We start from the raw sequence: 15672 nt of genomic DNA, 5'->3' as shown, positions 1-15672 counted from the left end.
TGATGATGATGATGATGATTTTACTCGTGCAGCCCAAATCTTTTTCCTTGGAGCAGTTCGGCCCTTCTCACTTTACGAGTTGTGCAGGCCTGCTCTAATGTATTAAACAGTTTGTATAGCATACTGTATATTGAAGACTCATAAGGCACAGAGAGAGAAGAACAAATTGTAAGGCAAATATGTATAATGCATATTCTAATTAGACAAAACGGAATCTAACCCCAATGAATAGCAGTGAATAAACGTGTAAATAAACACACAGGGAGACATTGAATTCATGGGGAAACTGTTCATAGTGTACTTGGAAAATTTATAAGGATTGTTATATGCAGATAGAGTGAACTGCATGCATTCAGGATAGACAGTATTGAATATACTGAAATAGCTAAGAGCAGCGAGTAATTGCTAACAGTAGCTAAGAAGTGGGAACCTGGTTGGTGAACCCCTTCTTCTCCTCTTACCCTAGGGGCTATGCTATTGTACATGATGATTGATGTATTTTGGATTCCACACTTTACCTGGACTAACTTTTTGAGAAATCACCTTATGCTCAGTTTCAGGACTTTTTTCATTGGGACACTCTATTAACTACTGTTAGCAATTACTCGCTGCTCTTAGCAAGTTCAGTTTATTCAATACTGTCTATCCTGAATGCATGCAGTTCACTGCATCGCATACAGTATGTATGCGTTGTTCCTCTTTTCTCATTAGCATGCATGTAGGACTGACTTTGATTATTTCTTTAGTCTATGTGTATTTTGTCATTTGGACGCTTATTTTTTATGGTACTTACCAGTCTATGATATTATTGATCACTTTCTGCCACTATTGGGAGTTTCTCAATAGCAGATAATTATTCTCCCTGTATACAGTATCATCATTAGTGGAGTACCTTAACAGTTTGCAATCATATCACTCTGTTATTCCCAGTGTTTATATTGTGGATTTTGTCCCTCGAGGAGTTAGGTTGGAGTCCTCCTCCATTTTACTCTTTCTCCCCTGTTTTTAATTGTTTATATTCAGTAAAATTTGTATTATACTTTTTTCGGTAAACTCATGCGCTCCCTTTGGGAATCTTTTTTGTTGTTGTCATAAATATATTTGCATATGAGGGGGCCATATGGGCCCCCATTGCCATACCTTGTGTCTGCAAGAAATAGTCTTTCCTGAATCTAAAGTAATTTTTTACAAGTACAATTTCAAGTAAGCTTAATAAGGAGACCACATTTATCCTCTGAACTCAAAGTGGTTCTGAGTGCATCTTGTACAGCTGCTTTTCCCTCTCTGAAGGGAATTGCTGCATACAGGCATCATGTAATGAAATGTCTCTAGTAATATTGAGGAAGTGTGTAGTGTCTTTAATGATAGTACAAACCTTACAGACTTTTGGGGCCTATGCTATAAGCCAGTGATTCTCAACCAGGGTTCCGCGGAACCCTGGGGTTCCATGGAGCGGTCCCAAGGGTTCCGCCTAGCCGCCCGCACTCACTGTGCTGCCCGTGATGACTCCCCCGGCTCTCAACGGCTCTCCCAGGCTGTCCACCTCACCCCCGTAGCCGGTCATAGGACTGCGGGAGCGTGGTCTAGCAGTGCCGCACTTCCGGTGCCTGCTGCTAGCTAGAGCGAGCGTGCACTCCTGCCTGCTCTAGCACACCACCACATCCTGCTCCCTGCCGCCTCCTGCTCACCACCTCCCGCTGTCGCCTCCTGCTCACACCTCCCGCCATCGCCTTCTGCTCGCCGCCTCCTGCCTTCGCCTCATGAGGTAGGCATATGGGGGGGGAGGGAGAAGTGAGATACAGGGGGGTGGGGGAGGGAGAAGTGAGATACAGATGGGGGAGGGAGATGTCAGATGCAAGGGGGGGAGTGATGTGAGATGCAGGGGGGTGATGTGAGATGCAGAGGGGTGGGTATATGAGGATGATGATGATGAGGGGTGTTTGGGGAGATATGAGGAAGATGATTTTACCCGTGCTCCCAGAGTGGGGTAATTGACGGAAGGTATGGGCGAGTGAGAGGAGAGTGGGTGGGAGGGAGTGAGTGAGGAAAAGAGGGAGTAAGAGTGAGACGCAGGGGAGAATTACACGTGAGGCGGGAGGGGGGTGAGTGAGTGAGATGGAGAGGAGAGAAATACATGGGTAGAGGGTGGGAAATAGAGGGGGCTCGTGAGGTGTGAAATGTACCTAATAGGTATCAGCCAGATAGGGCTTCCCCGAGATTTTTCTAAACACTTCAAGGGTTCCTCCAAACAAAAAAGGTTGGGAATCACTGCTATAAGCGTTCATAAAAAAATCGCCGGCCATTTAAATTGCCTATTTTTTGAGCGTTGCATTCACGGTATTCAGAAAGCCTCCTTTACCTGTGATTGCAAAATTCCCAAAAAGTGATGTTAAGATCGCTCTCTGAAAAGAGCTTACCCGGCGATTTCTTTTAGCTGCAGAGAGAGCTGCTCAGAGAGAGCCGCCTCTCCCTGCGTAAATCTGGTACGAAATTAATGTTTTTTAATATAAATTTTATTATTAGTGTAGATGAGCAGAGGTCTCCGGAGCTGAACCGCGTTAATTTCAGGGGTGCCGGTATCTCTCTGTGGGTGTGTGGGGGTCCTCGGGTGGTCCCTTAAAGTGATCTCACATCCTTTTGAACTAATGTAACATATCACATGGTACAGCAACCAATGGGATTGTCTTCAATCCCATTGGCTGTAATACCATGTGGTTTTAAGGATGTGATATACCTCCCTTGGAAATGATGTCACGTCCTTAAAAATAAAAAGAGAGGTGGGCACATGATGTAGCGTCCAATCGGATTGGAGCTGTACCATCTGACCTTAAAATGTGATGACACAGGCCCTATATAAGCCGACGAGAGAACATCCTGTTCTGGATTTACCATTGCGTTTTGGATTGACAGATGAAGATTGAAGATTAAAGAAAAGATAAAAATAATGACAGATGAAGAAAGAAGACGGTGATAGAAGATAGAAGAAAGATTTTTTTTTTTTTACCTGATGCTGGTCTTCAAGGTGGATTGCATTGGATTGTGGGTGATGACGTCACAGTACGAGAGATTGCAGATATAACAGGATTCAGAGGGTGAAGACTTCTAAAAGTAAGTAAAATATTGAATGTATGTAAATGTCATTTTTTTTCCAGTTTTTTTCATTGTATTTATTTATCTTTCTGTTTGTGATTGCCCATCGACAGATAATGTATTAATCTATGCCCCTTTAGGGTACAGAGAAATACAGTGACAGCCAATGCATTTTTTGGCAAACGCTTGTTTTGAATTGATTGTAATTTTTTTCTATTTGTTTTTTTTATTTGAATTCAATTGTTTGGAATTTGGATGGCTTATTTTTAGTACATTTTAGGATTGGTTAGCGTTTTAAATTAATTGTTTGTTTTGTTGGCTACTGGTTTAAATTAATTAATTGTTTTGTTGGCTATTGTTTAAAATGAATTAATTGTTTTGTTGGTTAATGCTTTTATTTATTTAATTGGTTGGCTAGTGCTTTTATTTATTTATTTGGTTGGCTAGTGCTTTTATTAATTTAATTGGTTGGCTAGTGAATTTATTTATGTAGCACCCTTTCCCCCTGTGTCAGGGCGACTACGTGTGCTGCTATACCTGTGTGGCAAACAGGAGGCCTGATCCTCCGCCACTGGGGAGCCTGGGGTGTATGTATATATACGAAACAGCATCTCCACCTGAGAAGGATCCTCATATAGTAGGATAACCTCTCCCAAGACAATATGGTCAGTAATACACACAACAGAGTATGGGGAACAGTATTTACTGGGCGGTAATAAACAATGACAACATTAGGAACAGCAATAGACATATATGTATACCAACCTGCGGAATATCCCCACAGTACTTGGGTGCAGGGGCACCAGTGTCCCCGTATCCAGACCCCAATGGCCTTTCCCATCCCAAGTGTGAGACAGCGCTGTCCACGTTAATGTTGGTGCACTTATGCGGAAACCTTCCCGGGCGCTCCAGCCCCCGGGTGTAGCTGAACAACAGTCAACGGGCAGTCTGCTCCAACGACGCCTTCCTCCTCCATGTGGGGTGGTCTCCAGCAGGAGTGTCCCACCATAGATAGTCTCTGAGTGTAGGTGATCTGATCCGAGACCACAAGTTACGCGTCACCTCGTGGCATAGACACTGTGTCCCTGATACTGCACATCACAGGAAAAAGGGTCCCTAACTATGGGCTTCCCTATACAGATGCAGGTGCCTACTGTGATTCGGGGACGAACTGGGGCCTGCAGGGCAAAGCTGGCCTAGTTCCAGGGCTACTGGCACCTGGGACCCTACCTTCCTCTTCTGTACCCTGCTCCCAACTGACCAACTGCCCTAGCTGTCCTAACTGTTAACCATGTTCTAACTGTTTAAATGCTGCAGCCCTATTGGCTGCCTGACAACATGTGGTCTGCAGCCCCTGAGGCTGCTAGGACTTGAAGTTCCCAGCAGATCTATGGGTGTAATGGCTGCCGCAGGCATTATACTGCGCATGCGCCAGGTGTACAAAGATGGCCACCACAACTCTAGATACTATCTGCGCATGCGCGTGCACAAATAAAATGGCAACGCCCTCTGCGGAGCACCGGCGACCAACTCCCCAGCTCACAATCTCCCTGCAGCAACCACACAGCCGTCCCCCTCATGCCGTCCGGAGGTTAGAGGGGGACCTGGCTACAACTATTTAATTGGTTGGCTAGTGCTTTTATTTATTTATTTAATTGGTTGGCTAGTGCTTTTATTTCTTGAATTGGAGTGTTTAGGTGCTTGTGTATATCTTTTATTATTGTGTATTTTAGGCCTTCATGCTTTTTTATTAGGGTCACCATTGACTGCTATAGTGGCTTATCATGCCTATATTATATGGGTATGATGTACCACTATGCCAATCAATGGATACAGGGTGGGTATAGTGGGTCCAGGGTGGGTGGTTATGCCTCCCAGGTGGGTAGTGGGGGAGGTGGGTTAACCCCTTAAGTACTATAGCGGTTATTAACCGCTAAGGTGATTAAGGGGTTAGGGGCCATTAGACTGTTTTATTTCATGTATTCTTGCTGGCATCGGAGGACATGGCCCTGCAGTATGCTGACGAGGATGCCCTTCATGATGGCAGGGGTAAGAAGAAAGGTTTATTTACTTTATTTATGCTGCCTGGCTAATGTTGTATTTAATAATGGGCAAATTAGCTATTATCCATAACTGGATAATAGTTATTTTGCCCATTACTGTACTGTATGTGTTGTGGGGGGGGGGGGGGGAGGTATTGCAATGTCTTTCACAACATTTGTTCTTTTTCCACCAGGATTGTTACCGCAGGCCAGCGGGAACCTGCGAGGCTCACAGGGACCACCTAAGAACTCCGGACACCCACGGGGAACACCCGTGGGAACTACCCAAGGGCTCCCATACACCTGTGGGAACCATCCGAGGGCCCCCAGACACCCATGGGAACCAACCGAGGGCCCCTAGACACCCGTGGGGACCACCTGAAGGTCCATGCACACCTCTGGGGACCCCGGCCGGCCTTTGGTATCAATCGTGTGTTTAAAAAATTAATGATGGTTTTATGTGGGTTGTGTATTGGTGGTTAGTTATAATTTTGTAATTGTAATGTTTATGGGGGGTGGAGGGGGTGCATGAAGGGCCAAGTACCGGTTAGCCGCTAAGGTAATTATGTGGACTGTAAATGCATTTTTAATGCATTATATTCATGGATATCAGCTCCAGAGACTCCCGGCATCAATCCGAAGCAGGAAAAATGCATTTTTTTTTCTAAGTCCCGTGTCGCCGCTTCTCGGCAGCTTCTCACCACCTTCTTGAAAACTTTTCCTGGCGGGCCGATTTTGAGAAGAAATCTCAATGCTAGAGCCGCGATTAGCCTCGATAAAGCTAATCGGGGCTAGTAGAATTGCACGAGTTTGAAAACCTGACGATAAGTAGCTTATCGCCGCTCGCTTGACGATTTTTTTTTCTCGGCAATTTTTTTTCCGAAAAAGTCTCTTATCGATGACTTATCGGGGCTTACTGAATTGCTGTAGGCCTTTTTGGTGATAAGGTGGCGATAAGTGGTTTATCTCTGCTTAGTGCATAGGCCCCTTGGTGTTCTTAGCAGGATTGAACAGCAGGCCTTTGCATGTTTGTAAGCAGCTATACAATCTGTTTTGTACCATTTTGATATTTACCAACCCCTGGAGCCATTAGTGCAAATGCATCATGACTGCATGCCCAAAAGACCTCTAGCCAGTCCAACATGGATTCTGTTTAAGGTGAAATTAGTTATAGTCCTACCATAATCATACACCTCACATACAATCATGGGTAAACATATTATTGCAATGTTACTATAAATATGTACACCGCTACGAAGGATTATCAATATATACAAGCACCGAAATCCCCCAGATAAAAAGAGGAATATATCTTATTAGGGGTGCACTCAAATTCATATACGGCTGATCTTTTACAGTGCAGTAGGCATCAAGTGACCCAGAACTAAATATAAATACAAATTGTGTATGTAGCCATGCCACCTTAATAACCTGCCCTATTCCAGGTAGTAAGCCCTGCTAGAATCAGTCTGCCAGTAGTCAACATGAGGTTTTCCCCCTTCTTGGTGCTGCACTTGAGTTACAGTGGTGTCGGTGACATCAGGACTGAGCATGTCCAATCATGGGACTGACCTGGTGTCCTCCTCCAAGCTGTACTTAAGGGCAGTGCCGCCCCAAATTTAGTAGTGTCTCTTCCCCCTGAGAGAGGCAGGGATCACACAGGATTGCCTGGAGCTTGGCCTAACCTGTTCCTCTTCCCATTGGGGGGGGGGGGGAGTCAGTGATACCCTATACCTCTATACCTAGAGGGCCAGGGAAGAGCCTGTAGTGGTAGTCCAGGGACCATCCTCAAGTTGACCATCCCAGAGACTGCATTGAGCAGAGATCTGCCTTGTTCCTGTACTGTCAGACCAAGAGGATAAACCGTTCCTGTTGTTATACTCCCGCCTAGTGTGTGATATTACTGGGGGGAGAGGTGATAGTTCTACTGTAGGAGATCATCTTCAGCTATCTGGAGCCTACAGAAGATGAAGGCGCTGCACTGCTAGAGAACCATGTGGGTAATGTACCCCAGAAGCCTGATCCTGTTTCCCCACTACTACCGGCGGACAGCTCAGCCCTCCTGTTACCAGCAGGTATCATGCACCACACGACACGTAATAGCAGAATCTCCCAGAGGGTGGGGGAAACACCGTTACATGTAAATATACTCAAGTAAATCAAATAAAATAATGAAAATACAATTCTCCATTCAACCCCTTCAGAATCATAATGTCAAGTATAAAAATTCTACGCATTGAAGCAATCGGTTTTCACAATCTCCCATTCTAGTTCCTAGGTGAACTCAATCTATGCCAAAGGCCTTCAAAAAGAAACGTTTTACCCCCCTCCCCTTGATGTGTAAGTATTTTCGCATTATTAAGGTCTGATTTATCCTAGTTGATGTTACATGCATGTTCATGGACCCTTTTCCTAATTGGTGGTATGGTGATTCCCAATTACTGTACATCAAAATACATGGGAGCATTAAGCAATAGATAACATTATCAGCACCACAGCTGCTATACGTATTAATATAAAACTGATGACACTGTTTTAAAGTTGTAAAATGATTTTGTTATAGCTATATATATATGTATATACTGTACACTTGCATAGACACATCCTGCTGCCTACCGTGAAGACCCATCTGACACGTTCCCTTAACCTGACAGCCACCTCTGATCCGCCTTCTGACTTTGGGCTTGAACATGTTGGCACAATCTTATTTTTAAATGCTGACAACCTGCTGTGGGTAAAACTATTGAATATACTGACTAGAGTGACTGCATATATTTATGATGTATTTTGAACATTGCCATATTGTGGGAATTGTCAATAGAACTGTTCTCAAGATTGTTATCTCTCCTATTGTCTGACTTGGTTGCACTTATTGTATTGTAATTCCCAGCACTGTATCTTTGTAAAGCATTGGGTACACTGTGGGCACTCAAATAAATATATATATATATATATATATATATATATATATATATATATATATAAAAGAGAGAGGAGAGAGCGCACGCCCCATAGTGTAAAACCGTAAATTTATTGAGGGGAGGGGGAATGGGGGGGTAAAAAATGCACTCACAATGGTACAAGTTTTAAAAGCATATTGTGATTATAATCACCACCATCCGGTAACTTCAACTGGTGCTGTGGAAGACCCTCGGTCCCGAGATTGCATAAACCACGCTGTTGGCAAGATTTCCTGGGCAGTTGGATATTGAAGAAACGATTTCCAAAGATCCCAGAGGAAAGCAGCCTTGCTTGCAAGTCTCTGTGGTGTCCGGCGCTCGAGTCAGTTCCTGCTGCGCTCCGTGATGACGTAATGTCCGTGCGTCGACGTGATGACGCTCCCTGACGCGTTTCGTCACACACGGGTGACTTTTTCAAAACAACCCTTTGAAAAAGTCACCCGTGTGTGACGAAACGCGTCAGGGAGCGTCATCACGTCGACGCACGGACATTACGTCATCACGGAGCGCAGCAGGAATTGACTCGAGCGCCGGACACCACAGAGACTTGCAAGCAAGGCTGCTTTCCTCTGCGATCTTTGGAAATAGTTTCTTCAATATCCAACTGCCCAGGAAATCTTGCCAACAGCGTGGTTTATGCAATCTCGGGACCGAGGGTCTTCCACAGCTCCAGTTGAAGTTACCGGATGGGGGTGATTATAATCACAATATGCTTTTAAAACTTGTACCCTTGTGAGTGCATTTTTTACCCCCCCCCTTCCCCCTCCCCTCAATAAATTTACGGTTTTACACTATGGGGCGTGCGCTCTCTCCTCTCTCTTTTCTGCAGATTCCATTCGGATGTGGTTAATCCTCTGAGAGCAGCCGGAGACCCCCAACACATATTTTTATTCATTCATCATTGGACATTCATTTTGAGGACTGGTTTTTACCCTCTTTTTAATCTTATTTTCAATTATCTTTTTATTATTCATTCTTTTTTATTGCATTTATTGTATTATATTGTTTTGTGTCACATTTCACTATATACACAATATATATATTTTTTACACTATACATAGGATATACACTTGCCTTATATCAGGATATGCACTTAGTATACATACATTTCTTTAACACACAATATTAATTATATATAACACATTCACGTAGTCACACCCCCACTAGGCGCTGCTTTTTTGTTCTGTTTGTCCCTATATATATATATATATATATATAGGCATATTAGGCATATTATAGCTGTATGTATATATATGTATATATATATATTATATATATATATATATATATACATACAGCTATAATATGCCTATTTTTCATGCTAACTTTTTTTCTTCACAATTTTTTTAAGATTTCTGTATATCTTAGCTTTTTTGCTGATTTATGCTCGTATGGTTACATATTGAGAATATCAAGGTCTTGTTTACTAGACTAATCATAACACTAACAACTCGGTTAACCTTCATTGGCAATGCAGCAACAATACTCACCATTATTCACAGTACATACTGATATATACATGCTGTGAAGAAGCACTCATAGGGTTTGTTTTATGTGTTTTTCTTCCACGCAGCGCTCTTTATTGATGTGCATTTTTAAAAAAACTTATTAATAAAGCTTGTTATTTTTGTGTGCACGTCTATTAGGATTTATTCCTCCCTTCCTCTGAGGGATTTTGGTACTTGGAAATGAATTATAGGTCAGATGTTGTCGGAAAAAAAGTCAACTTGGGGTTTCGTGAGGAGAGGGGTGGAGCACACAGGGGTTATGAGATGTCAGGAAGGGAAAAATGTAAGTGTTCCTAGATCTGAGCAGAGAGTTACACAAGAAATCAGGCTGTAAAAAATGTATGGTTACAGTACAGTATGTCTACCTTTAGCTCAGTCACAGGAGAACATGTAGGGACAAACATAACTTAATCAGTGCTTTGCTTTAGCATTTGTTATATACACTTTCAGGTGAGGGATATATACTGTATATCTCCAGGTCCCCTATGGGTTCCCATTGGCTTCCTTACCTCCGCTGCGGCCGGGGAGAACTGCGGTAGTGCGGGTGCCGAGGGAGGCAGAGGTGGATCCGACGTCAGTCAGGGATATATAATATATATTATCACTTATATTACTGTTGTATAGCGTTTCTTGGATATTTTCACTCAATCCATTACATTTCACTATTTTTTCACTAATTTTCTATAGTTTGTTTTTTCACATTACACATACACTTAGGACGATCACGTAGTGTGCAACTTTTTTCTTTTAAAAACAAAATAAGATTCGATGCATTTGAAAATATATTTCAATATGTTATTATACGCAGGTGCAATCAAATTATTTTCACATTATGCATTGATGTAATGTACATTTTCTATTCCTATTTAATAATTTATATTATAGGATGATTCGTTTTTACAAGCAAAGGAGCGCCATTTACAAGTGTCATGCGACCTCTGAGATATACTAGCCTGTCTCTAGACCTTAGCTTTTCTAATATTTTATTCAAGAAATTTGCAAACCAGCAAAACATTCATGCAAAGGCTAATTGTCACTTTACACGGTCACAAATGCATTTTGTTTAATTTTTTTACGTGAATATTTTTTGATGAGGGCTTCCATCCATTTTTGACTGCCCGCCTCTTCTTTCCTGCACCCCTTACAAAGCAAAGTATGCCCTCCATTTCAATAGAAATCCCTGACCCTCCCAGTGCTTCCTCACCATGCTTCCATGATTAGAAGGAGTGGTTTTAATCTATAACCCTGTTCTTGATAGGCTTTGTCGTTTAATCACAAACTGGGCTCTGTAATCTCCACGTTCCAAATCTATGAATGCCTTAAAATATTGGATGATGTCACATTCAATGTTTTGTAAGCCGGAGAGCCACAAGTCTGCATATCCTAACGTCCAATTCATCTGTAGCAAACACACAGTGATCCACTGGAGATTGTTTTATTAATACCCTATGCTTTTTCATGCTATCTCACTGTTTCATATATCAAGTAGCCTTTTATTATATCCATTAAAACACTTCAAAATATTATCTTAACTATTTTACACAGTTCTAGGCAGAAACATTTGTACAGTTAGAATGGTGCCAAATTTTTCAAGTGTTATACATGTATTTTTTATATGAATATAAATCATTAAAAATAATATTGAGGCAGCCTGCCAGCTTAGTGAAAACCTCTACTTGGTATGAGCAAAGCACCATGAAAACTGTAAAAGCTACAAAATGTGCAGTTAAAAAAGGCACCACATCTGTTTATACTCTTGTTTATAACCATGTGAAATGTTCTGCGATTTCCAAAATGGAAATGCAAGAAAGTCTTATGCTAAAAACTTTTGTGTTCCAACTAAGCATGCAAACAAAATGTATTTTTTTAAGGTAGGGAAATTGGGGTTTACTAGAGAAAGAACTAGTTAAAATAATACCATTTAGATACTGTGTATCAATGTCTACAATTGTATAAATGGGCAGGCTCCAAGTGTCTGAACCAAGACATTTATTTGTTTCAGACCCTGTTTCAACATCCAGTATTGTTCTCTTTGTTTAACACACAAACACCAAGTGAACATACCACTTACAATGAAGGCCCTTATTAAAATGCTGTGAAACCGGCTTCCCTATGCTACTGCAGAGTTTGGTTCCATTGGAATAAAAGAGACTAAAATCTCCTCCAACACATGAAAGAAGCTTCACATCATATTGAGTAGGGGTCAAATATGTTGATTATTAAGAAAAGTGAAACTTAATAGAGACGTTTTTACTTAAAACTCCAGTAACCATTTAAAACGAAGAGACCTACCTGGATCAAGATGATGTCTGCAATTTTAATTCTATGAACACCTTGCTTGTCCCTATTAATTGTATTAATGGTTATATATTATAATTAAGGATGAGCAGGTTTGCAGGATTCGAATCGCTGTCCACCATACTCCATAGATCGGTGCTCTTCAACAAGTTTTCCAAATGGGCCAGATCAGAAAAAAATTACAAGGAGAAGGACAAAGACAATATCGTAATAGAATTTGAAATATATCTGAAAACTATTATATGTAAACATTTTGCAAGTATTTATAACATATTTTGTATATATTTACATTACACTTGCTTAAAAGTGAGAGTGTGTGAGAAATTGTACTTAGCTGTCTAAACAACTTCATAGATACTGTCAGGAGCAGACAGTCCAAGAGCAACTTTAAGACCCGTTGCGGGCCGGAATTGACCCATCGACCGGAAGTTGAAGAGCCTTGTCATAGTTCCAAGTCAAGGAGGTGGTTGGTGTAGATAGAGCACAGCTTCAGGCGCCCTGCAATGTGAAGCAGGGAAAACAAAACCAGGCCACTCCGCAGTAGTATCAAAAAAATGTATTAAGCCAGAAAACACATACAGGGAACAAAAATAGGACAGATAGAACGCACCTACGCGTTTCGTACAATAGTACTTTATCAACCTTGATAAAGTACTATTGTACGAAACGCGTAGGTGCGTTCTATCTGTCCTATTTTTGTTCCCTGTATGTGTTTTCTGGCTTAATACATTTTTTTGATACTACTGCGGAGTGGCCTGGTTTTGTTTTCCCTGCTTCACATTGCAGGGCGTCTGAAGCTGTGCTCTATCTACACCAACCACCCTCTTGGACTCCTCATTTGATGGACTGCACGCTACTGATCCTGAGAGTGCCCCCTGGATGAGCAGGTAAAGTGCCAATGTGCCTTATCTAAATCCTGCTACTCAATGGACATAGTTCCTTTCTTATTATACTGTCAGGGTGATTATTGTGTACATCACGGTGGCTGTCCCAACTGACTCCACTTGTCACTTCCCCTACAGTCATCACGCATTTATTGCATTATTGAGGGGCACTCCGTCATCGTCAGACCACCAAGCTTATGGTCTTATTAATAATATGTACTTGAAGTTACCGGTTCGATTCTGAGCACCACGTATACCACATCTCTTTGCATAGTTCCAAGTCAAACTGAATGGAGCTTAGATCTACAGTATGGGCCCAAATCGGAGGCAGAACAAACAAAGCCCAATTTCTGCCTCCTCCTTCTCCACATTGCTCAAACAAATTTCCTAATTTCATCTTCCCATCTTACTTTTGGTCATTGCCTTTGGTCTTTTGATACCCCTTGGAATTCAGTCAAGTTATAACTTTGTACAATGATGGTCATTTGTTCTTGCAATATAATTAGCCCACTGACATTTTAATTTCTTCACCCTTGTGATGATGTTGCTGACTTTTGTTTGCTTACAACCATATTCATTAGTTTTCTTCTCTCTTTAGATAATACCCAGCATACATCTCTCCATACTTATTTAAGTTGTCTGAAGCTTCTGAGTTATTGCATTTAGTGTCCAAATTTCACATCCATACATGAGTACAGGCCGAATACACAATTCAAACTCTTTCTTCTTATTACACAGTGGACGGTTCCCTTTGTCTTGTTACTTCCAAAGGCGTTCCATCCCATCTTAATTCTCCTATTGATTCCATTCAGAAGTTTCCCAAGCATTTGATACCTGCTAGCCAAGGTAGACATAGTTTTTAACTTCTAGTTCCATTCCATCAAGTTTGATCTTTGTAGAGTTGATTTCAAGGTAAAAGTGATCGAAGATAGAAGCACAAATCTAAACAACGTCACTGTCAAGCCAGACGGGTGCATCACCAACAGAGTTCCCCAATCTATGCCCAGAACTTTGGGTACCACTGCCACCAGAAACAGCATGGAAGGCCCTGAAATACACCTATGGGTTTTCTCCGAGACTAAGGTATGACTAGCTAGACCAAGGCTGGTTTAAGAATTTTGCCGTCCATAGACACTTACATTTTGGAACTCTGGCATCCTCCTCTTACAGCATCCTGACATCACATGGCAATGCATTCCCATGAAAACGGGACGCCAAGTGATGTCACATTGTCATGACAATGCTTCGCCATGTCATATGATGCCACGACACTGCAGAAAGAGGAGGGCGACACTGCAGGAGAAGGTAACAGACCTTTACAGAGGCCCCACGCTCTGGCCCGACAATTAGTTTTATTGTTGCAGGGAAGAGAGAGGGACCTCTGTAATCACAGCACCGGCCCCCTCGAAATTTGCCGCCTTTCTGATTTTGCAGCCCTAAATATGGGCCTGAGCAAGACACAGTGGGCTAATAAACATTGGGTTTATTATTTGGGGACAACAGGAATTCCAACACCCAGGAACAGATACAGTAAAGAAGGGGCAAATACTCAGAAAAAGAGTTAGTCACTGTCCTCCAGGATGCTGACAATGCTTAGCAATCCTGGATTCTTTTAGCCCATGTGAGCACCTCACGCTGATTCCAAGAACCAGAACAAAGAAACGGGCTCTGGCCACTTTCCAGGCGTTCAGGGAACAAAGGTCCAAAAAGTGTTAAGTTGAATCCTGGCAACCTAACCCACCATGGTTGGAAGCCTCCTGGCTACTTAGCTGGTGTGGCGGGGAGCATAATCCACCAACTGTAAATGCCCCAAACAAAGCGGGTACCTTGCAGGGACAAAAACAAAGAAGCAGCTAGTAGCCTCCTGGCTACCTAGCCCTGTGTGGTGGGGATTGCCACCTGCCAAAGCTGAATGCCCCAAAATGAGGCAAAATCCTTCCCTGAAAGCAGGGGAATAAGTGGCTAGTAGCCTCCTGGCTACATAGTCCTGTGTTGTGGGCACTGCCACCTGCCAAAGCTAAATGCCCCAAACGTACCTCTGGAGGCCACCTAAGCTTGGCTACGCAGGTAGCTCACTCGTCCAGGTAGAGAATGAAGTCAGCAGAGAAATAAAAGTCCTTCGTAAGTAGTCCCTAGTTTCTGAGACCAGCTGCAACACTACCGTGGGTTTAGATGTAAGGGTGCACTTCAACTGGGCCTGCACACACACAGACCACAGGCTCCCTGCACTGAGATACTATTTGGGGTTCTCACTCCATTGAGACTCACCCTTTAGCCACTCCAAATCCTTCGATGTGGCTCCCTTGATGGTAGCTCTGCTAAGCAACTCAGACCCCTGCACTGGGTCCTTTGCCTGATTTGCAGCCGAACTCTGAATCTCACTATGTATCTGTAAGTAATCTGGTGCCTCAGCGCCGTCAGCGCAATTCCCACATACCTCTGTTGTCAACCACTGGCACTCTGGCTCCTCGCCATCACAGGACTGCACCTACTGAAGAGGTGCCTGTTGAACCACAGCCTCTGCGTGTGTCTCCGGCTCCACGCTCTATGCGCACACTAGCGTCTGTCACTGACCCCATGCGCATACGCACGTCAGTCACCAAATCCACGCGCTCATACGCACCAGCCCCAGACGTTATGTGCACGCATTCCCAGCTTAGGCCTCGTCCATGGTTGTTGCTTGCTGGCTGAGGCGCACTTCCGCTCAGCACTGAGTCCCTACAGTCGCAATTAGAGCGGCTTTAGTAGGGGCTCACGGAAGCGTAGGTCTTAGGGAAATTTTAAATTTCCCCGGTTGTTGGAGCACAGGGCCGGTCACGTGAGCGGTTCGCCCAATGAGGGCGAACCAGCTCCGTGACGTCACTGGCCCTCCCCCGGCCCACCCCCTGAC

General features: G+C 43.0%; 1 long non-coding RNA gene across 4 annotated transcripts in view; it reads right to left on the bottom strand.

Annotated features, from left to right (window-relative positions):
• The window catches only part of LOC142487020 (uncharacterized), a 73259-nt gene that overhangs the window by 41292 nt on the left and 16295 nt on the right, over nt 1-15672 (bottom strand). For 3 of the 4 annotated variants that reach the window (XR_012799113.1, XR_012799112.1, XR_012799115.1), the window contains exon 2: nt 3005-3102. The exons of the other annotated variant lie outside the window; for it this stretch is intronic. This is a non-coding gene — a long non-coding RNA (uncharacterized LOC142487020). The remainder of the gene's footprint in view (nt 1-3004; nt 3103-15672) is intronic. 4 annotated transcript variants of the gene reach the window in all.

The sequence above is a fragment of the Ascaphus truei genome, chromosome 2, assembly GCF_040206685.1.
Source record: "Ascaphus truei isolate aAscTru1 chromosome 2, aAscTru1.hap1, whole genome shotgun sequence".
In the NCBI taxonomy this organism is placed as follows: Eukaryota; Metazoa; Chordata; class Amphibia; order Anura; family Ascaphidae; genus Ascaphus; species Ascaphus truei.
The sequence above is the reverse complement of the archived record's forward strand: the minus strand, read 5'-3'. Positions and strand labels throughout refer to the sequence as shown.